The sequence below is a fragment of the Strigops habroptila genome, chromosome 13 (assembly GCF_004027225.2).
Source record: "Strigops habroptila isolate Jane chromosome 13, bStrHab1.2.pri, whole genome shotgun sequence".
NCBI lineage: Eukaryota > Metazoa > Chordata > Aves > Psittaciformes > Psittacidae > Strigops > Strigops habroptila.
In genome coordinates this window covers 994,539-1,015,821 of record NC_044289.2, presented here as the reverse complement: position 1 = coordinate 1,015,821, position 21,283 = coordinate 994,539, and the positions used below count along the sequence as shown (strand labels likewise).

Sequence of the window (21,283 nt, the reverse complement as noted above, 5' to 3'; positions counted from 1 at the left end):
CTGCACCAGCTACCACTTTGGACACCCACAAAAACTCAGGAAGGAAGGAAAGAGAAAAAAGAAATAGGCTGTGAGAAGGAATGGCAAACTTACAACATGTGAGTGCATGGGGGATGGGGAAAGAGAAGATGAAATAAAGGTCATGTCAAATGACTCTGCCTTCCTCTCTATTTCGTTTGGAGAGAAGATTAGGTTACTACAGTTCAACAGGACTCAGTTTGCTTATTGCTTTGGGCATTAAGAACTTAATGCAAAAGTAATGAAGTTAAACCTGTGGCATAGATAATGGTCATTAGCAGTCTTCTTTCCCTGTCATAAACCTGACCCTTGTTAACTCCCATTTTATCTTTCTATGCAGATGATTTGAGTGGGGCAGGAAGTATTCTCTTTGTTCATTTTTGGGAACAAAGTCAGCTCGTGAGCATGCACGGGTATTTCCCAAACTGAAGCCCCTCTCCCCCTCATTACGTTCAAGGTTGCATTATAAACTAAAGGGAAACATTAGGAAGAAAGAGCAAAATTCGAGCTCTTGACAACAAAAACATAACTTGCAGCAGGGTCAAGAGCTTCAAAAAGTCAGTTGGGATCTAAACCTCCTAAAAGGAGCATGTTAGGGAAAAGGCAAGGATTAAAAAGCTTTAGCATGAAACAAAAACTATTTACTGTTTAACCACTTTTATTTCTGTCCTCCACCTCCCAAACAATGGAGCTCTTTCCCACTCATTAATCAAGCTCTTCTAGAGTTTATTGACTGAGGGCGAAATTGCCCCTGCAAATAGATCCTTGATAGCTGGTACAGCATTTCTGCCCTGACAAAGGGAATCCTGATAGCCAGCTCTGCCAAGGAATATCTCCTCTGGATGAGAGAAATTTGGATAGACCAATACGAGCAAATATCCTAATTCTTCAGCAGTTATCCAAAACTCCAATCTTCTTTCATCAGGAACACAAAACAAGCACCATTGTAGCTAAAAGGAACCCATTTTTCACAATTACATGGGAAAACCACATCCCATTATCACCCAGGTCTGAAAACATGCTCTAGTTCAACTGCTTTTAGAAGCAAGATGACAGTTACTAAATTTTTTTGTTTTCCTAATAGTAATGATCAGGCTTTTTTTCCATGGGAATTACAGGGTGGCATGCAGAAACTTAATGGAAGGTTTCAAACAGAGATGACCATGCCATTGACTACCTAAAATGGCAAAGAGCCATGCAGCAACATTGATCTTAAAGATAAATTAATCAATTTTGAGGTTTCATTGCCAAGTGAATCCAAACATACCAAGAAGGCAGTAGTAGAGCCCCCAGGCCAACTGCAAAATTGCATTATCTTCAAAGGAAGGATCATCTGGCCCTCAAAGCAAAAATGCTTCATAATAATATCAGTCATCACAAGAGTTACACCTACATTTGAGTAACAGGGACTAGATGAGTCACTGCTTGATGAACAAACAAAAAGTGAATCTTTGGGTTACAGTCCCAAAGAATTATCTGTTTCCTGTAAATTCACTCAAAGGGAGGAAAACCACAGGCTAAAATCTCAGCTTGGGGTAATTCTGTATTTCATGCTGAAAAGGGGTCTGTACAGGACATTGCTGAATAGACAGCTAAAGCAGTCAAATGTTAAGGTGTAGAAGCCAATATGACTGCTTGAATCATCTCCCAATCTCCTGTTCAGCTTCTCATCTACTTTATTTACACAGACATATGTGATTTTGTTGCCAGCTGGTGATTTGGCAATAAAATGAAATCTGAGCCTAATGTGCCTGGAAGATTTGTTTGGAAAAAAATAAACCCAAGATAAAAAAAACCAAACTAAGTAGTACTTGTTTATAGAAACATTACAGTACCTTTGATCCTTTCTTCTGTTCTGCTTCAATATGCTTGAGTAAAAAGAAAATACGCTGTAAATTTCAGAGAGCAGCATGGGGGCTCCTGTGTTTGTGTTGCAAAGACAGGCTGAAGCCTTTAATCAAGACAAACTCCCGTAGGGCAAATTTCCCAATCCAGCATTAGAGTGGTGGTGTTGCTAGGTGGATCCCCATCCGAGCAATCTACAGGTCTTGTAACTTGTCTGACCCATTTCTGTGGCACAGCAGACCTGCAAAATGATTTGGGCATGAGAGAAGGTGGGGAGACAAGAAGGTGACACACAAGGAATGAAGACATAAGCTAATAAACATGTAAATATATGGAAAAATCATTCAGAAAACTTAAGGATGGCTGAGACACTGAACTAGAAATACCAAAGAAGAAATAGAACTATTCTAGAAAATATAGCATCCATATGAAGAATGCTTCACATGCCCACAACCCTGCATAAAAACACTATGAGTAACTCCCTTGACCTTCTCTATACATACGCATGTCAGACAAATATGTACATGATGCGTTTTAAAATCTGATATTTATTATATCTCACATCAAAGCCTAAGTGCACATGGTCAGATTCTCATGGAATATGAGCATGCAATAGGCACAGGGGGCGGAAAAGGCATTAAAGCTGCTTGTCTTCTAGAAGCCCCAGTTAGGTAATAATAGTGGATACTTTTGTGAATTAAACTGCTGTAACAATTACACTTCAAAATCAGAGGTGCAAACACACCCCTGAGGTATATGAGGACACCACCTTCATAAGTTAGAGCTTTTCAGTGTGATTCAGAGTGAGTGTCTTCATAGGCAAACCAATGGCTTTTCAAGTAATTGTCCAAAGTGATAAAGGTTTAGTCCTATGCTGTGCTACAAACTGAAGTGTGATGAGAATACAATCCAGTATTCAAATACGAATATACTTAGAAAATACATGCATCTTTCCTTCAAAACCCTATTTTCAAGCAGTGTAATGTGTTCTTTTCAGACCAAAATCTTGTCCCTCTTCCCAGAGCAGCTGTGAATATACTCAGTTGATTCTGAATTCTCTGTGATCAGATAATTGTTACAGTTAGAAACTCTTAACAAAAACAAATCAGAACTCCACAATGGCCAAGGGAAAGCATCACTCGCTTCCGCAAGGAGCCTGAGCATGACTGACAAAAAGTAAATTCATGTTTAAAACGCAAGTTGGAAATCATTACCAAACCCCTGAGATATTGAACATGAGCAGCTATACTGTAACACAGCACCCCAGTGTACCCAGGAGGCAGTGAAGAACATGTGGAGAAGTGAATACTGTTGTGGCCACTGCAGTAGGAAAGGGTTTAATTTAGCTACCTCCTCACATCCGCATGCTGGAGACAATGTCAGGAAGTCGCACCTGATCTATCTATGTGGATACTTCTAAAGTCTTCTCCATGGTTCCACGTTTCTGCATGGACAAGGCTTTGAATGCAGATGGTGCTCCATGGATAGGTGGACTGATTTATGTTCTTTCAGTTAAGGGGCCACAGCGCAGAGTGGCTGATTGCTATCAGTTCAGAGGGGGCAGGAATCTGGGCCTTCTCCAGCTTTGTACAGACAAGTGGAAGCCATATGTGATTTCCTACAGCCATCTAAAGAGAGCAGGAGCTGAAAGGTAACTTCCCCACCCATGTGGATGAGTTTGAAGCCTGCTGAGAACTTCTCTCAGCCAAATGTTCAGGCTCTCTGCACTGTAGTGATTTGTGCAGCCTTCTCTATCTTTGAAACATGAGCAAGTTATTGTTGGCATACAAAGAAGCTGGCAAAGTGTCATCCCATGATTCAGCATATCAAGAAGCAAGATAGCATAATGCATCATTGTGCCAAAGGGTTGCGCAATGCAGGCTGAAACAGTCCATATAAAAGCACTGTTATATTGGGATGGAAATGGCTTTTTTAATGGAAGATACCCATCTGCCAAAAAACCCCATTGTATAACTAATGTTTTATGAGCAGAAGATCCAGAGGCACTGTGACACAGACACAGGAAAAGATACTTTGGTTTGCCAGGATGATTTGTTTACAATTGTAACATCTGGTACAGAAGGTTCTGAAAGAGATCCATGAATTGGGAAGAGGAGAAAAGAAGTCCTGCATATGATTTAAACTGCACTGTGAATTGGAGATAATCCACTGGAGTCAATGGAGATAACCTGGCACAAAACCACCCTCAATGAAAGGAGAACCACAGCCAAAGAGTGTCAATGCACAGAGCCTTACTGCCTTTCTTTATCCAGCCCATGGGGAAGTCTGCAATAGGTCAGATTACTTCAGCTATTTCCATCATTCAACTCTCTTTTCACCCCTATGGCATTGCCCAGCAGCCCCCACCCTCAGTAATTCCTCCCCGAGTGCTCTGACAGGGTCAGGCACTGGCATCCTAGAGGATGCCAACATCGCACCCCATAAGAGATCATGCCTTTTGTCTCCATCTGCCTTGGGAAGAGCTCTCCAGTTTGCTAACTGGTTATGTCAAGCTGGTCTCCATCAAAGAGCACCCTCACACCCTTCTTCCCAGTCTTTCCTCCTTTCAGAGAGTATCGTTCCTAGATGAAAGGCTCCAAAAGACTCTAAGGATTTAAAAAACCATCTAGCTTTTAAAACCAAAACTCGATGGGGTCTTTTTGTTGAAGGAACTGATATCCTGAGAAAGGACAACTGAGAGTAGCAACTCCTTTTGTTGAAAAGCTACTGGGTTGTCATAACGGTGACCAACCCTGCCCAGACTTGCCACCATAAGCCAAAGAGAAAAAGCTCTGCAAATCATTACGGCATCCTCCTGCATCCTTCACGCATCCGATCCCCATCCTCTACTTTTAATTTAGACAACTGATTTCCATGCTCTGTTTAACTTCTGTTTTCCCTGTCTGTGTCCCCTCTTTGCTTCAGTTTCCTCCCTGCTGGCTCCCTGTTTCCTTGCCCAAAGAGCTGTTTTGGCACCATTTTTTCCTACTTTATTTTCTTTTTATATCTGTTGACTGTCTCAGATGCTATTAATTCTATTTAATAAAGATAGGAGACACAGGCAGCGAGGGAGGGCACACTGTTAGAAGTAATGTAAATAGATCAAACTTTCACCCTACACACCTCAAATTATGGGAACCTGGAAGTAAGGCAGTAGTTAAGGGCCTCAGCCGCTCATGTTGGCAAACCCATCTTTCATAAGCATGCAATTTAGATTTAATAATATGCTTAATGAATGGTAATTAAAAACAAATTGCAATTAAAACACTATTTAATGAGGCTCAACAGTGATGCAATAGATATGTATCTATCAGCAAGTTCAACTTCAATAAATATTTTCTTAATAACAAACTGGCATTTAATTAGTATGGGAAAAATGTTGCTCTTATATCTAAATTAAATTAAAATACACTTAGGGCACTTCCCCACTTAATAGTAAGTGCTAATGAAAAATATTTAAAAGACTTTTTCTCTCCATTTTTTTTTAAGGATAATGGTTACAAGAATTAAATAAAAGGAATTTAATTGATTGCAGAATATGAAGGCACGATCCAGCTCTGCACAGAAACACTTACTTGCTTTAAAAATCTCCTAGTGCACAGTATCTCCACTGACATACGTACACGAACAGGCAGCCTGCCTGGGATTGGAAGTTTAAAGATTTAACAAATGTGACAGTTGACAAAGTCATGCTCAAAATTCCCACCACACCTTCCCCACTCACCTTTCGATGGCATTTCTGGTCCCATCAGCGTAAACATCTGAGCACCTGCCAAAGAGTTTAAAATAGAAATAAAGTGTTTTCTTTCTTCCTGCAGAGATAAAGTGTGAATATTTCATAGATCTCTATTTGTTCAGTGGGAGAGGGCAGGAGGAGTTTAGCATTTGCAGTTTAGCATATGTCAACTATTCTGTTTGAAACTGAGGTTTGTGAAATCTTTATTTCCCATAAAAGGTACATAAAAGTAGCTTAAGCCCTGATCCTATCTGTCTCCTGTGCTCCCCAGACTCCTTATAGTGCCTGATGCTTTAATTGCTCCAGCACTCATTATGACTTGGACTAAATTCAAATAAAACATTTTATAGTGAAAAATAGCTTTTAGGAGCACGCAAAACATGGACCCTTAAAACATCGAGCATTTTTGATCAACTGGCAGGAACTTGGAAGGATTCATTTTGATAGAGCCATGGAAACACAAACTAAAACCTAAATAAATATTTCATAATTCCCTTTTTATACAATTATTTACTATTTCAGGACAGAAACTGGAAAAACCCCCAACCAAGACATTTTCCTTGCATATATGACAAGGACTCCTTCTTCTGTGTCTTCACAGCACCCACCACAAGAGGTCTGGTTCACAGGAAGGATGCAACAATCTGACAGGTTCACAATATCAATGCAAACGATTCCCTAAGGCAAATAATGACTTCTCAGTGTTCCACTCCTCAGAAATTTTGTACATAATGACATTTTTGTACAGCAACACGTGTCACATATACAAGTATGGGTTTTTATCATCACTGACTGTATGTAACGTACCTAATTGCAGACAGAAATGAGCTTATAAGAAAAAAATGGCATGACATTAAACATAATCTAAATAAAGAAGAAAACCACACTGGAACAGTGTTTCCCCTGAGTTCACGATGGCTTCCTTTTCTTTTCTGCAAGTGTAAAAGACTCAGGGGAACTAGATATTAAAGAGAAAAATTTAGCCCTTAGCTCTGTTCCTCTTGAAGACAACATCAAGAATAGATGATAATCATAAACCTGGTCTCTGGATAGCTTCCCACTTAATCCCACCAGCAGCTGTTTGGCCCAAATCTCTCCTTTTTCCTTACACATCACAAACAGACTGGAACAAGGACTACTAGTTTTAAATTTCAATTATTTTCTGTTGGACTTAAAGTGCCAATCTTGGTTTAAAGTGACAGGTCCAACATTGCACAGTATTATTTAATAAAGCAAAAGAACCAGCCATAGAAAATACGTAACAGATAAGAAATGTGAGAATGAGTTACCGAATATAGCATATAATATTATGCCACACATAAACAGAGAGAAATAGCACACATACCCAGCCAACTCACAATTGATCCTGAAAGCTCAGATGTATTAGATGTAGAATGTGAAGGATGTTTTCCTGGCATGTTCCAGCTTCTGATATGATGCGGATAACACTCAGCATTAAATAATGCTCCTACGATTCCAGTTTTCAAGCATTTCACAATCCACGGCTAAATAAGACATCCTGGGTGAAACAAATGTCTTGATTAAGGACTTATTAACATTGAAACAGAACTGACTTCATGAATTATGACAGGTCCTACTATACATGTCATAATGCATCAGAGCTGAAAGCAAAGATACTGTCCTTGCTTCAAAAAACACAACTATTTAGTTAGGGAAATACCCACTCCAGAGCAGGAGGCACAGGCAGAGCCTGGTTCCAGCAGGCAGAACAGAAAGTCACATCCAATTCTTCAGTCCCATGTCTCCTAGTGCACAGTGGTGCCTGTTGCATATCTTACCACACTCCTACTTGGATGGAACAAGAACTGTTTAACTTGAATAAAATACCTGCGCATCCTACTAAATTAATAGCTAAATCTATGCTTTGAAGAAGACAATCTTCCTCCACTTTCACCACTTAAACTACTTTCTCAGAAACCAGAAAAAGCCAACAGGGACCTTGGAAAGATGATTCATGATATGGATTATTGTATACTGGTGGAAATGCCCAGTATTGCACCTGGTTTTGATGCTAAGAGCCCAGCTACAACACAACCCCCAGCTCAGTGTCACCTCGTCCCCAAGCACACCCAGTCACCTCATGAAAGCTCCCAGTCACAGACAAATTGGAGTTGCCCTCTGAAAAGTCCAAGGGAAATCCGTGAGGTTTTGACTATGTCAGTACCTGCTGCAGTACCTGTGGTGGTCCAGATGGAACTGGAAGTCAATCAGATTTATCTTCCTAATCACTTGAAGGCTTTTAAAAATTCCACTTCAGATACAAGAAAAGAAAAAGGAGATGGGAAGCACAGAATCAGAAACTCTGAAAAAACAGGTTGTTTAGGGTTGGCTACACCATGCCAAGCTTGCAGTCATTCTCAGCCAGGACAGCTAATGCTCTTACCAAGGGGAGAGCAAACTACCATCACCTATGCCATCAGAGATCTGAAGAGTCAGGAACTATCCCTCATCCTTAAAAGTATTTTCCACCAAAAATGGCAGAGAAATGCTAATTAAAGAAGGACAGTGCTTTAACACTCTTGGCTTGTGGTTAGCAGTCTGGCACCTCTGGTGCCGCTCAGCTCAGGCTAAGACAAACAGGAGGCCCATGCCAAGTTGTTCTGCAGGCAGTGGCTTGTTGCCAGATTGTCATTTTTCACAGAAAGGACACAATACCAAGCAATCTGGCTGAGAATGAATAAAAATGTCATCTGTGTTCGCTCCACTTCAAGGGCTCTTGCAGTATTGTTCTCCTCATGTGCAATACAATTCCAATTGATCCAACAGACACACCAAAAGATGCTGCTCAGGACTCTATTGGTCAGTCTTCTAACCTTGACAGAGAATTCACATCAAACAGTTATATTTTACAGCAGTGATTAAAAAGGGTTCATTTCTTTCATGAGCTGGGGATGGTTTATTTTTTGCCTACTAGAAATTTGTCTCTTTCTTTCACCCAGCAAAAAAGCACAAGAATGAGACAATGAGACAGCATGGAAAAGAAATATGCTTCGCAGAAATAGCAAACCATCAGATTTGCACATTGCTGGAGATGCAAAAGCAAAGATGATTGAGAAAAGGCTGCAAAGCCAAAAAAGCACTGACAAGATTCATCTGCCATCTGCGAGAAAGAAAGGAGCAAACAGAAATAAACACAGGCGTGAGGAGGCAAGAGGAATGAACAGTGGTTTGTTATTATGGGGGACCTTCCTCTGAACTCTAAAGACTTTACCAATAGAGACATGGGCTTTGAAACAGAGTATACGGAATTTCTGTCCTCAGTAACTGTGTCTGGATATGCACAGTGAGACAGCTTCACCTTGGGCCCCCACCCAGGAAAAGCATACATGAGGTACGCAAGGAGTATACGAATCATGGCTGGCTTTTATGTGTTTCCCTAGAGAGGGGCCTCCATGTTTGACTGGCCATTTACACACCATCTGCACGTGCTGTTAGGACATAAAGTCGGAATAATCAGTTCTTCAAGGTAAAGAATATCCTTGTTTTTCCTAGTTAGATTGAATTCAAGATTCTAAGCACTCCTTGAGAGTTGTTCAGCCTCCTCATCTCCTAAAGACAGCAACAGGTCTTGAAGTATTGAGTAACATGCAGAAAATCCCAGACAAATAGGCTGTACCAGCTGGTACTAATGGGAAAGAGTGGTAGGGAGCTGGAGAAAGAGTAAAAGCTCCCTTCAAACTCTCAGTGCATTCCTGCCAACAGCTACAGATACAATCTGATTCTAAACACAACCTCAAGACTAGATTTTCATGCTTAGAGAGAGATGAAGAACAGCTTCCAACAAGTCTCCATGAACCACCATAATGAAGAAACTCTAAAGATCAGAAACAGCCAAACACAAGCTGGCAACAGAGAAGAGCATTGCATTCCTCACCTACTGTTGTGCAGGGAACAGGCGTGCTGGATATTTAAGATTAGGAGCTTTCTCCTCATTTCCCATGAGAGGGTTCTGCATCCTCTCTGGTGAGTCAAACATACTTTGATGGGCAACTCCTTGAGCAATAAATGAATTTGTGCATTAGGAAAGTAAATCAGAGAAGCCCACAAGACCACCTCTATATTTTGAAAGTTGAAGAGTGACCCAAAAAATAAGAACAAACAGAGCTGGAAGATGCCATCCTCCAAGCCAGGATTTACACTCCACCAGCCATCACCGCACGTTATTTGGTAACCCCTGACTGAAAACAAATCCTCAGTAGTGATTCCCCCACCTGCCTTAGCCATTAGCACCAGAAACCACATGAATGTTGCAGGGAAGATGCCTCAGCCACACTTGTATTCAACACCAGCTTGCTCTGTGACCTGATGATTCACCTGGCTCCAGCCTGTGAGAGGAAGACCATGGCTTTATACAGCGTGGTTTGCCACCTCACTGCCACAGCCAGGCACGTACCACGACAACACTGCCCTACCCAGGCAGGAAGGGTAGGACTGGCAGCACAACGGCAGAACTGGATTCAACATCCAAGGTGCACTGCACAAACCAGACACGTGATACAGCTCTTAAAAGGGGGCTGCAGAAAGAAGTTACCATAAAGTTTCCATTCCAAAGCACTAAAATCTTACATTTGCTTATTAAATTTCAGTTGAGGCCCCAGGCAATTGAACAGAACACCGGTCTAGCTACTGCATTTTGCTTTCCTTACTGCTACTGACATACAGCCATAACTTACATAAATAAATTGCAGAGCCTACGAGTTTAATCTTGGCTAACCGTCCCTTCCATCTCTGGCTTTCAGGGTAAAACTGACATCACATTTCAGGTTTGGGTTTTTGTTTTATTTTTTCTTTCTTTTCTTTTAAAAGCATTATGGGAATGTGGAACAAAAGAAGAATAGCATATCCTCTGTTTAAGAGCCCCTGATTCAAAGACCAGTTGAGACAATGGCAGGATTCTCATGTATTTTGTAGGCATTTAATAATAACCCAATGAGTCCAGTTGGAAAATCGTTACTCTCAGGGGCCTGCTGGGAATCTGTGCTCCCCCTGCTCACTGGTGCTTTCACATGGCTGCAAGCACAGAGGTGAGCCATGCCTGCATCCCAAGAAATCCCCTGGTGCCTGAAGCTCAGACCTGCAGCCTCAGTTAGCCACGTACAACAGGAGCTGGGTGCTGTGTTAGGGCTCTACTCCTACGTGACTGCTGGAAAATGGGGTCTGAGATGACAAAACTTGTTGTAGTTCCTACTCTTTGGCAATCATTTCAGATGGTACAGACTTGAAAGCTCTGATCCCCTCTCATGTGGTGGCTCCCTAATGCTCAGCACAGGAAGGAAGGATAAATTTTTCTAAAAAGCTCAATAAAAATCTGATTCCTCATAAACTGGGCTTGAGACGTTCAAGGAATTGCCAGCCCCAAGTCCTCAAAACTTGTCAGCTCTCAGAAAGCCTTGAAATTAGCTTCAAAATGTTGAAAAAAAAGAAAGAATAAGAAATACAGTGGACTTTTTAATTTGCTTTTTGATTTTGGAACCTAGAACATAAATAACCACCTCATGTTTCAAGCTCTCTTCCACCACACCATGAAGACTAGAAATGGTGCACCCCTATAAAGAAGAAATGTGCTGGGGTTTATATTTGTTTGTATACTAAAAGTGAGAGTTCAAAGAATTAGCAAGATTACAAGAGCTCGGGCTTTAAGAGAACCCCCAGGCATTACTGGAAAGATTCACAGTAATGTTATCAGGCTTGGTACCTCATACTCTTCCTCCAAGGATGAGTCTCCACTCACAGCTGAGGATCTCCTTCCCTCAGGTAGCACTACAGAAAAGGGGTTAAACAGTGGCAAGGAGAGGCCATAAAGCTTGTAAAATATGTAGTAACCAAGCAGGGTAACAGCACCCAGCTGTTGTTGCAACTCCCCCAAATTATACTGGATAAGTAATATATGAGCCATTCTTCAGCATTTGTTACTTCCAAAGGTTTATCCCGGCCAGTCAAAATCAGAAATAGCCCATCTCAGACAAACAACAGGAGCGGCACATGATGGAATCAAGCAGCAGTAGAGCAAAGAGCTAAAGCATATGCTTAACTGATGAACAGGAACACACGTGCTTAAAAAGTTAAGCACAGGATTAAATATTTTGCTGGATCGAGACCAGATGAATGCCGTAGTCAGTTCATTGTTATCACTACTACGATCATCATTACTACTGAGCAGACAACAGTCCATGGCAAAGCTGGCTAACCTTTCTCAAAACTCCGTTTGTGCAATTTATCCAGCCTATGCTGGCATTTACACATCCTAAATTCACGATTCAAAAGACCAAGATCAGCGACTACCCAGTCTGTTAAGACAAAGCTGAGAAGGTTTAGTGACTAACTGCACCCCAGGAATCGTTTTGATAATCTCTGGTACTTTAAGAAAATGGTGCTAAACACTAAATGATGGAGCAGAATGTGCCACAAGTAAATACTAAATGAGGGGAGTTTAGGCATTCCTATTCTGTTTGTTTTTAAACATGATGTTCCTGATGCAAAGAGGTGGTTAAGAGCAGACGTTCCATTTGAAATTCTCAGTATTTTAATCCAAAATACTAATTCTGGCTAATATTACAGAAAAGGAGAGGACGGTGCTCCTTGGGAGTGGTTTATTCTTTACTCTTTTTAAACCAATGGGCATTTCAGATGTTCAGGAACTGTGACTGTAACAGATCTGTATTTTTATTTAATTACCTTTTTCCTAAAGGAGATTACAACATGGCACGTGGTGTCTTTCAAACCAGACACCTGTAGGCAGAATTAGAAGCTTCACAACTAGCCCAGCTGAGGTTCCCAGGGGTTGGGGAGGTGGTGAGGAATTGTTCAGCTCAGACTCAGGGAAAGCTGGCAACCTCATCAGCAGCGTTATCAAGGCCTCTCCAGATCTCAATGGCTTTCCTGTCTGCATATTTTTATATGTATGTATATATATTTATTTATTCATTTTATTTTAAGGCTAGCTCCAACAGGAAAAAAGTAATAGAAGAGGGAGAATTTCCTGTGACAGTGGGACCGGGGAGAAAAAAAGGAAAAGCAAGCCCATTAAATAAAATGAGCCTGGACAAAGGCTTATGTGAAACTGAAATGAGGCCGAGATGCCCCAGGTGCAGCACGGGTCAACTGTCCTTCTTCCAGCTCCATGCTGGAAATGTGCCCAGCTTTTGTAAAAGGCCCCAAAGCCACAGCAGAAGGCTCAAGATGTTGCCTGGCCTTGGGCTACACACTTGGCTGCTGCAGCAGCAGTGACCTTTGATCCCGACAGGGCTGGAGTAGTGTTTGTTTGGTTTTCACCAGTTCTTCCTTCTCACAGGAAGAACCACCGCTCGGCAGTTGAGGTTTGCAGCCTGACATTTTTGCACCCAATAGTTTCTGCTCACAGGCAAAACTCTATTTAGAAAATGGATTTCAGCTCATTGTTCACACTGGTTTCGCATGGCTGAAAGCTTCAGGAGGCTGTGGGCTGGAATACAGCTGCAGAGCATGCTGCAAAGCCCTATCAATACGCATCTGATCCTATCCTGCATGGACCAGGACCGGAGCAAGGGCACCGTAGACTCCACATACAATGACAAGCTTCTCCAATGAGCACCCCAACAAGAACATAGAAGTGGAATGGGATGTGGACCCTTGGTAATGCTTTGTCTATTCTCATAGACAAACATCAGCTCATTTTCTTCATGTTCCCCAAACTATCTACCAAGTGGCAATGATCTCTGAGCAGAGTGGACAGAAGACCCACAAGTGGAATTGCATTATGCTGGTCCCAACATTCGCCATCCTGATTTTTAAGTCTGTTACCTTCGTTTTAATGGACAACAGAGCAGTGAAAGGGCCTTGTGCAAGAGGTATGGAGTAGGGAGGGGAATCCATTCCTCCACATGTTTCCAGAAGCAAGTAAAACACACCAACATTCTCCAGAATCAGCGCTTGCTGAGTGCCGCAGGGTAACCAGACCAGTGGCAAGAGACACGTGGTGCTACTAATGCTTGCTTTTAAATTCTTATTATTATTTTGAACTACCGTAGCACCTGTGGGTTCCCTTTATGGGACAGTGACCCACAGCAACAGAACACCCTGCAGAGCCAGCACAGATGGTTCTTGAACCAGGGAGTCTTCACTCCAAGCCAAAAGCTGACAGATGATCTTACAGACAAGGAGGGGTCCATGGAAACCACTAAAGTTCATAGAATCCCAGGCTGGTTTGGGTTGGAAGGGACCTTAAGGCTCCAACCCTCAGCCACAGGCAGGGACACCTTCCACTAGAGCAAGTTGCTCCAAGCCCCTGTATCCAACCTGGCCTTGAACACTGCCAGGGATGGGGCAGCCACAGCTTCTCTGGGCACCCTGTGCCAGCGCCTCAGCACCCTCACAGGGAAGAGCTTCTGCCTAAGAGCTCATCTCAATCCCCCCTCATTCATTAAAGAGCAGTTCTATAGGAAATTACCTTATTTTAGGTGTGCTGAAAATTATCTGACAGCCGGTCATCTGCAAGGGGACATCAAAGAGACAGACGTGCTGTAAGCAGGTAGGTCTTCATAGCATCAGGAAAGGGACAGAAGTTGAATTTGGGTGAGCAGAGTAAATTACTGTGAGATACAGTGTAGAAAATGAAAGGACAATGACGAAAAGTGAGTCCCTTTGAGCCTCAAAGGAATGCTGGGGATTGCCTGCTTCTACCTCTGCTTTCTTTATGTACTGCTGAATTGCTCCCTCCTGAGAGGCCTCATCCCTCGTGCTCGTAAAAATACTCCCAAGAAAGTAGCTGTGTTCTCTCTAACCTTCATGCACTCCCCTTTCAGCTGAAATTAAGCAATGGAAAACAGGACAACTTTTCCAGCAAACATGATTTTACAGCACAAACCTCATCCCTCCTCCCTTCTTCTCTTGTAACAACAGTATTTTTGTTTGTTTAAATGGGAAAAACAAAGGAATACATTCCACAATACATGCCCCTATCCCTCACCCACAGGAACACTCCTAAAACACAAGGTTTACGGCTCGCTGCTTGAGAACTCCCTTTCATGTCAGTACCCACACTGAAACCTTGGCAGGGTAAAGCACCTGAACCAGCGCCCGCGCCCCAAACTTCCTCCTCCTTCCCTCTTCCTAAATGCTGCCTCACCCTCCAAAAAGTCCCCTATGGAGAAAAAACTCCAAAGTTCGTAAATTTACGTAAATGAAAAACCAGAACATTTCCATGATCCTTCCTCTGCCATCAGCCTGCTCCTCTGTGAGCTGCAGAAGCCTCACTGACGTACAAGCAGCAATGCTAAGGTTGGCCCTGAAGGCAGATATTACACGTGCCAAAACAGACATGTCATCGTGCGTACCATTACCAGTGACCTGCTGCATGGCACTCCTAACTCTCACATCGCTTTGGTAGCAGTCACTGTGGCCAGTTCCACTCCAAAGCTACCTCAGTGCTTTCAGAATCACAGTAAGTGCTCTAATTACTACTTGTTTCCAGTATGTTTTTAATCATCATCATTAAGAGACCGAACACGACCCACTGAGATACAGAAGTGTAAACATGAGCAATAATTATTCCAACCTCTTCATTGGCTTCAGGTAATGATCACACTATGTATTTAAAGCTGCTGATCAGTTTATGATGGTCTGGTTTAGAATCACATTTTTCTGGGTGTTTTTGGTTAAGGCCACCTAAAGGTTAAGGTCTATAGGGGAGGGGAAAAAACATTTTAAAGTCATTTTAAAGGCTTTTAGTTATTTAAAGTCAATGCCTGTGACCTGCTAAGAATCAGCAAAGATGAAGACATCTGCCTTATGCTATTCCAGAGTAAACAGATCTGCTGCAGAACTATAAGTCAACTTTAAGTTGGAATTTCAGTTTAATTTATGGTAGACATGCCACTGGCATTTCTCCTTGTAGAAATGGTCATGTTAGTTTTAATCAAGCTAACACGGTGCTAGGAGCACTCTGAACGCAGCAGCTTGAACAGATGTGCTAATATTTGCCCTAGTTTTTAAGAAACAAGTGGGAGAGGAAGGGAGAGCTTGTCATTAAGACCATCGGTTAGTGCCACGCTCCCAAACATCCCACATAATATAGTGTCCTTTATTATACTCTTACACCCCACCTCCCATACACAAAATATACAGGGTACAGTTTTCCCCATAAAATCTTGTAGTTACTGGTCACTTTTCTGGCCGCTCAGCTGACACCCCTAGGCTATGTGCAGATCCCAGCCCAGCGTGCAGTCACCCCATGCTCGCATGGTCTAGGACTGTCCCAATTTAATCATTTAACCACAGACTCATCTATCCCATTAACAGGGACCTAGAGACTCCCAAAATCGTTAGAAGAATCTTGAGGGCTTAAACACAAGGAAAGGCTACTCCAGTGCTTGCCAATGTGTGGTAAACAGCTGTAAACATCACTTAATGCACAGCAAGTATGAATTTGAGCCAGTTTAGCTGTTCCCCCTTGAAAGTTAAAGTGACATAAAAGACCTCACATGTCCCATGGATGCAAGCAGTGAATGTTTGGTTTTGTGTGTCTAACCCTAAGTTACAATCTCCCCTGAGCAAAACTGTTTGAATTCTTTTCATGAGGAGGAATGTTGTGTTTGGGGTTCTGTTGTTTGGCTACTATCTTGTTTGTGTTTGAAAAAACATTTTTCCTTGTTTTCCAGTGAAATGCCAGAAACTGAAAAATCACTATTGACATGGGGTTAAAACCTCATAGGCTGGGGTTTTTATTTGTCTTGGTAAAATACAAAGAAACTCTCTGGCTACTGGTAAGTTGGAAATAAATATAATATTTGCAAAATACCTTCTGAAAACGTTTTGATGCCCTTCCGCCAGACCTGCTCCAGTTTATCCTTGGCTCTGATGTGGCGCCCCTGGGTGACCTTGTGACACAATGTTCTGTGCCACCATGCCCTAGTTGTCGAGATAATAGGAATTCTAGTATCCAAATAAGTGATTTTTTCATCAGAAAAAATGACAGTTCATCAGATTGGAGGTTCTGCAGAAATATATTTGCTTTGAATAATTACGGCTTTTGTGGGAAGTATTTCTGCAGTTCAAGATGGAGATTCCAGTGAAAACCAAATAAAACAACACTCAATCGTCACAATCATAATAGTAATAATAAACCCCCCCAAACAAGCTATTTCAGGCTATACCAAGGCTTTGTTTTTTCACAAGTACCTGGCGTAAATAATGAGCCAAGTTTTGATCACAGACGCAGAGGTGGATGTTCACTGAGAGCCCGCTAACACCTCCCACCCTTCACACCCCAACATCTAAAATGTGAATGGAGCCGTTAGGCACGCACTGCAAACAGGCTGACACCCACTGCCATGGGCGCAGTCCAAGGCATGTCCCAAAGTGCTGCATGAAGCTGGCAGAGGCGCAGAGGGCTCCCGCCAGCCCTGCTGCCCACCGGCCATCTGCACCCACACATGGAGATGGGAAGAAAGGAAAGCTCCACCCTGTTCCCAGAGGATGGGTGCAGCCCCTTTCCCCAAGTGAAAAGAGCTAAGCCAGGCTCACAGTCTTCAATTCATAAGTGTTCATCTATGAAATCAGATTCCCACCCCTCTCCATAAGAATCTGCTAATTCCACGAAGCACAAGATGTCAGGATTTTTGCCAATATGAGCACAGCTGTCAAAATCTCATCCTTGGAGAGAATCCCAGATAGACACATGTTTTACCCCAGCCAAAATGGTCAAACTTTGCAGAGAAACATTCAGAGAGGAAAAAGTTTCCATACTGTCACTGCAATAGCTTGGGATTGCTCACAGCCAGACAACTGGGATGCAGTGTTTTAATAGCTGAACCACTAAAAGCAACGGGCATCTTGCTATTGACAGTGCTAAGAACAGATTCAGTGCCTTTGGCACAAGATTATCAAAAGCATCATTGCAGGAAAGGAAATAAGCTTGTTTGGATTTGGAAGACAACAAATAAAGGGGAAAATATGTTTGCAATTTTCTATTTCTATAATATGTTTTTGTAAATATCTTCAGCACTTTTGCCTGGTATTTCAAATGGGAGTCTGAGCAGCCTTGGGTTTACACTGTCCTTGGGTTCACATTCTTTCATGCCTATCATCTGAAATCCAAGCCTAAGAGGCTTGGCTGAACTTGCCACAAGTGCATCGGGGAGGATGCAGAAAGCTTCCCACCTGGATTATCCCAGGGACTAGAGACACCCACAGCCCGGCACTGGCTGGGCACTGCCATGAGCACACTTGCATGGAGCAGGAGGCACTGAGGCTGTGGCCCTGCTGACAGTGCAGACCTCCTGTGTTCTGTGTTTGGTGGAGGCTTTGGGAGGAGGATCCCTAGCCTGGCGTTTCACAGCTTCCCACTGCAGACACGTGCTGCCCAGCCTGCATTGAGCAGGATTGCCAAGCCCCTGAGCCGGCAAGCATCAACCTATTCCTTGTGACGGGAGATGTGAAGAGGACAAATGCTCAGACCACATATAGGGGCAGTGGCAAAGCCAGCAGGGGAACAGCAACTCCTCAATCCCTTGTGCAGATGGGACCTGTCTGTGTTGCCTTTCCTAGCCTGGCCCAACTCGCGTGAGAGCAGCAGTCAGGCAGTGAGGTGAACTCCTGCAGCCGAGGGGGTGGGGAGGAGAGGTGGCATCAGAAACAGCAATCATTATCCTCTTTACTGGAAAACGTGTATCTGAGTGGCCAAGTTTACTGCTGTTCCAGATCTTTATGAGATTTATGAGGCTTAAGAAAAAAATTTACTAAGACGACATAAAACTTCAGTGGTTTGAAATGGAAATGTTTGCAAGGGACTTGGGATCAGCTGGTTTCAATTGCAGCCCTGTCTGAAGCAGGGAGGGCTTCACTTCAGGGCTAAGGACCTCATACCTCTCCTGACCTGACCCTCCAAAGACAGCTAGAGATTAAAGCTGACTAGAGAGCCAATGCTCCATCATTGGGAGGAGCTGTGGTACCCTAGATAAAGGAAAAACACAGATAATGGAGATGATGAGCAGCACATGGCAGAGACACTCACTTGTGTGAACCAGTCCAGTTCTGCAGGGCCAGTCCTGAGCTCAAGCTAATAATATCTGGTGAATCTAAGCTGCTTCCTGATCCTGCAGCACCCGCCCCAGCACTCTTGGTTCTGTGGGGCTTATTACATTGCACGGAAAGCTAAACCCAAGCTGGCTTTCTGCATTGACACACTGTTGGGAGCAATACAACCTTATCTCCTGGCACACAGCGCTCTGGGGAGCACAGAACAGGGACACGGACACAGCTCTGCATCTTAGCCCTGGTGTTCTCGGCACAGGACTGGTTCTCAGCAGAGGCACATGAACATCTCTGTACCCTGCTCCTTGTTTCCCCTGGGTTCACAGGGAAATCCCTCCTGGTGCTCACAAAGAGCATTGCCCCAAACTCAGCCTCTGCCTTCACAGATGTAATCCCAAACTCTAAACTCTGTGGAGAAATCTCCAGGCTGAATTTGACCCAGTGCAAAACAGAAACTGAATTCCCCGCCAAGCATAACAGACAGGACAACAAAACACTTAGAAAATGTTGTTTTTCCCGTATCAGAAGCCCGAAACCACATTACACACGTCTTAATGAGTGTAATAAGCTTTAACTTAACAGCCCCTGAACTGAGCTCATCATCCACTTAGAGTAATACTCCCTTCAGTGCCTTGAAGGGCATGTTGGGATAGGCTGGCCAATGTTTAACACCTTTGCATTTGCCAGCATTTGTTCCTGCTCCGCAACAAACACAAAACACGCTGGAGATTTCCAAAGCGTGCACCCCTCCTCACCTAACAGGATGCTTAATTACAGCAGGCTCTGGTGGGACTCGCACCGAGCAACTCACAACGGCTCCACTGGCAAACAGATCTGAAGGTGTGTGGTTCCTTCCACCTCTCTCCTCTCCCCCATTTAACAGAGAATATTTCCTTTCCTTCTTCCTCTTATCTCCTGTCCCACTAACCAGGCACTAAGCTGCCTGGCTCACCTGGCTGGCAGATACTCACTCAAAATCACTAGGCTGTTCCCAGTTCATAATCCTTTTCACTGGGACTGCCTTTAATCCTGTGTAATTGAAAATACCAAACGCTGCATTCTAATATGTAGGAAACCTTTTTTATGTAAAGCCCTGGAGACTACAATGAGAGCACTGCTCTTGATACAGGTTTTCCCACAGCGGATCAGCCCAAGATCCTGCCTCCGCACTCGTGCTCTGAGATGCCACATCCCAAAATGCACTTGTCAGTATTTAGCGTTGCTGTCTGAGGAGACAAAGTTTTACATCATTCTGCACAGGCATCATTTATGGCTGGATATGTGATTTTTGGCTCTCTTTCCTTAGCTTGCAAGTTACTTACGGCACTTACTTGTGTACTGATGTTCAGAAAATCATCTTGGTCTGTTTCAGACCCCCAACTTTACAGTCTGGCCTGATAGCATCTTGCAGGAGGGAAGTCCACAAATTCACCCTGTTATGTATAAAGATGTATTTACTTGTTAGTATTAACATCAGCATTATCTTTGTAAGATCTCTTATCAGACAAGTATGATTACAAACCTTTTCTGGCCTCAAACCTGTTTACTCAGGCAGTTTCACTTAGCAATTAGGTTTTGTAACACAGAAACAAACTTCTCAGTCTACTTCTAGCAGAAGTTAGGAGCATATCGCAGGCTAAGCTGGTGATCTGAGCAAGATTTCTGTACAACTAGCCAGACATATTGCTTCAAAATCTGTAAGCACAGGTTTTGACACAGAAATGCAAATTTATGTCTAGTTTGGAATACACTGAATTATGTTTTCATGAGCAGCATCGATATAAACTATTGTCTGGAAGGAAAGACAATTTTCTGACTCTTATCTACTAGCTGACTGCAGGACATGAAGCTTATATGGTTTACTCCCAAGCAAAGCAGTTCACCGCCCATCAGGCTTTAGCTGTAGCTATGGTCCTGCTGCAGTTTGTCCAAGAAAGTAAATGACTAAGGGGTGTTTACCAAGACTTGATCTGTCAAGATTCTCATTCCCCAGGACTCCCATTCCCTTCCCTCTTCCTGTGATTTCAAAAAGAGAGTTTACTGTTACTGACATAGTATTACAATTAGCTAAGTCATCTGCAATGCAGTCAACTGTTCACTGCTTTTTGTTACGTGAAGCCCCAAATCAATCAAGGTCTGTTTTCTTCAGTGCCTAACAGGGCATCCCCTGGTCTGAGAAACCACCAGAAATATGGAAAAAACAGGCTTTGATTTAAAAAAAAAAATATATTCTTTTTTCTTTTACCTTTGACTCCACTCAGATTTCTCAGGTAAATGCTTCCCATGAGCATCTCTCAGCCAGCAGATTGCTTGCAAACTCTTCACATTGATTATCGACCAAAGCACCAGTCATGATCCATGACCTGTGCTGCATGACTGCTCATGTAAGTCCCACAGAGCTGCTTCTGTTCCCAGCTTGCAAGAGTGATAGCATGGACTTGAAAGGAGGGGTTTGGTAGTGCGCAAGCAACCATTTTCATCAGTACTGCTGATGATTTTATCTTCTTTTCCGTGAACATCCATAAGAACAAAACTAATGGTGATATGAATTTACTGGATAAGGAACAAATGCGACTACAGAAGTTTTTGCCCTTAATGTCATTAATATTTTCCAGTTAAAACACTCACACTGTTCTCGCTGGCATTCCTTATAGG

General features: G+C 42.9%; 1 long non-coding RNA gene across 2 annotated transcripts; it reads right to left on the bottom strand.

Moving 5' to 3' along the window:
- Positions 1–1,859: 1,859 nt before the first annotated feature.
- On the bottom strand, positions 1,860–20,045 carry LOC115615403. Of its 2 annotated transcripts, none has more exons than XR_003994038.1 (4): positions 19,960–20,045; positions 6,945–7,118; positions 5,588–5,632; positions 1,860–2,104 (listed from the first exon to the last, which is right to left on the bottom strand). It is a non-coding gene; the product is annotated as an uncharacterized LOC115615403 (long non-coding RNA). The 2 variants fall into 2 exon arrangements; XR_003994037.1 differs by lacking the exon at positions 19,960–20,045 and adding an exon at positions 14,046–14,238.
- Between the last annotated feature and the right edge of the window lie 1,238 nt (positions 20,046–21,283).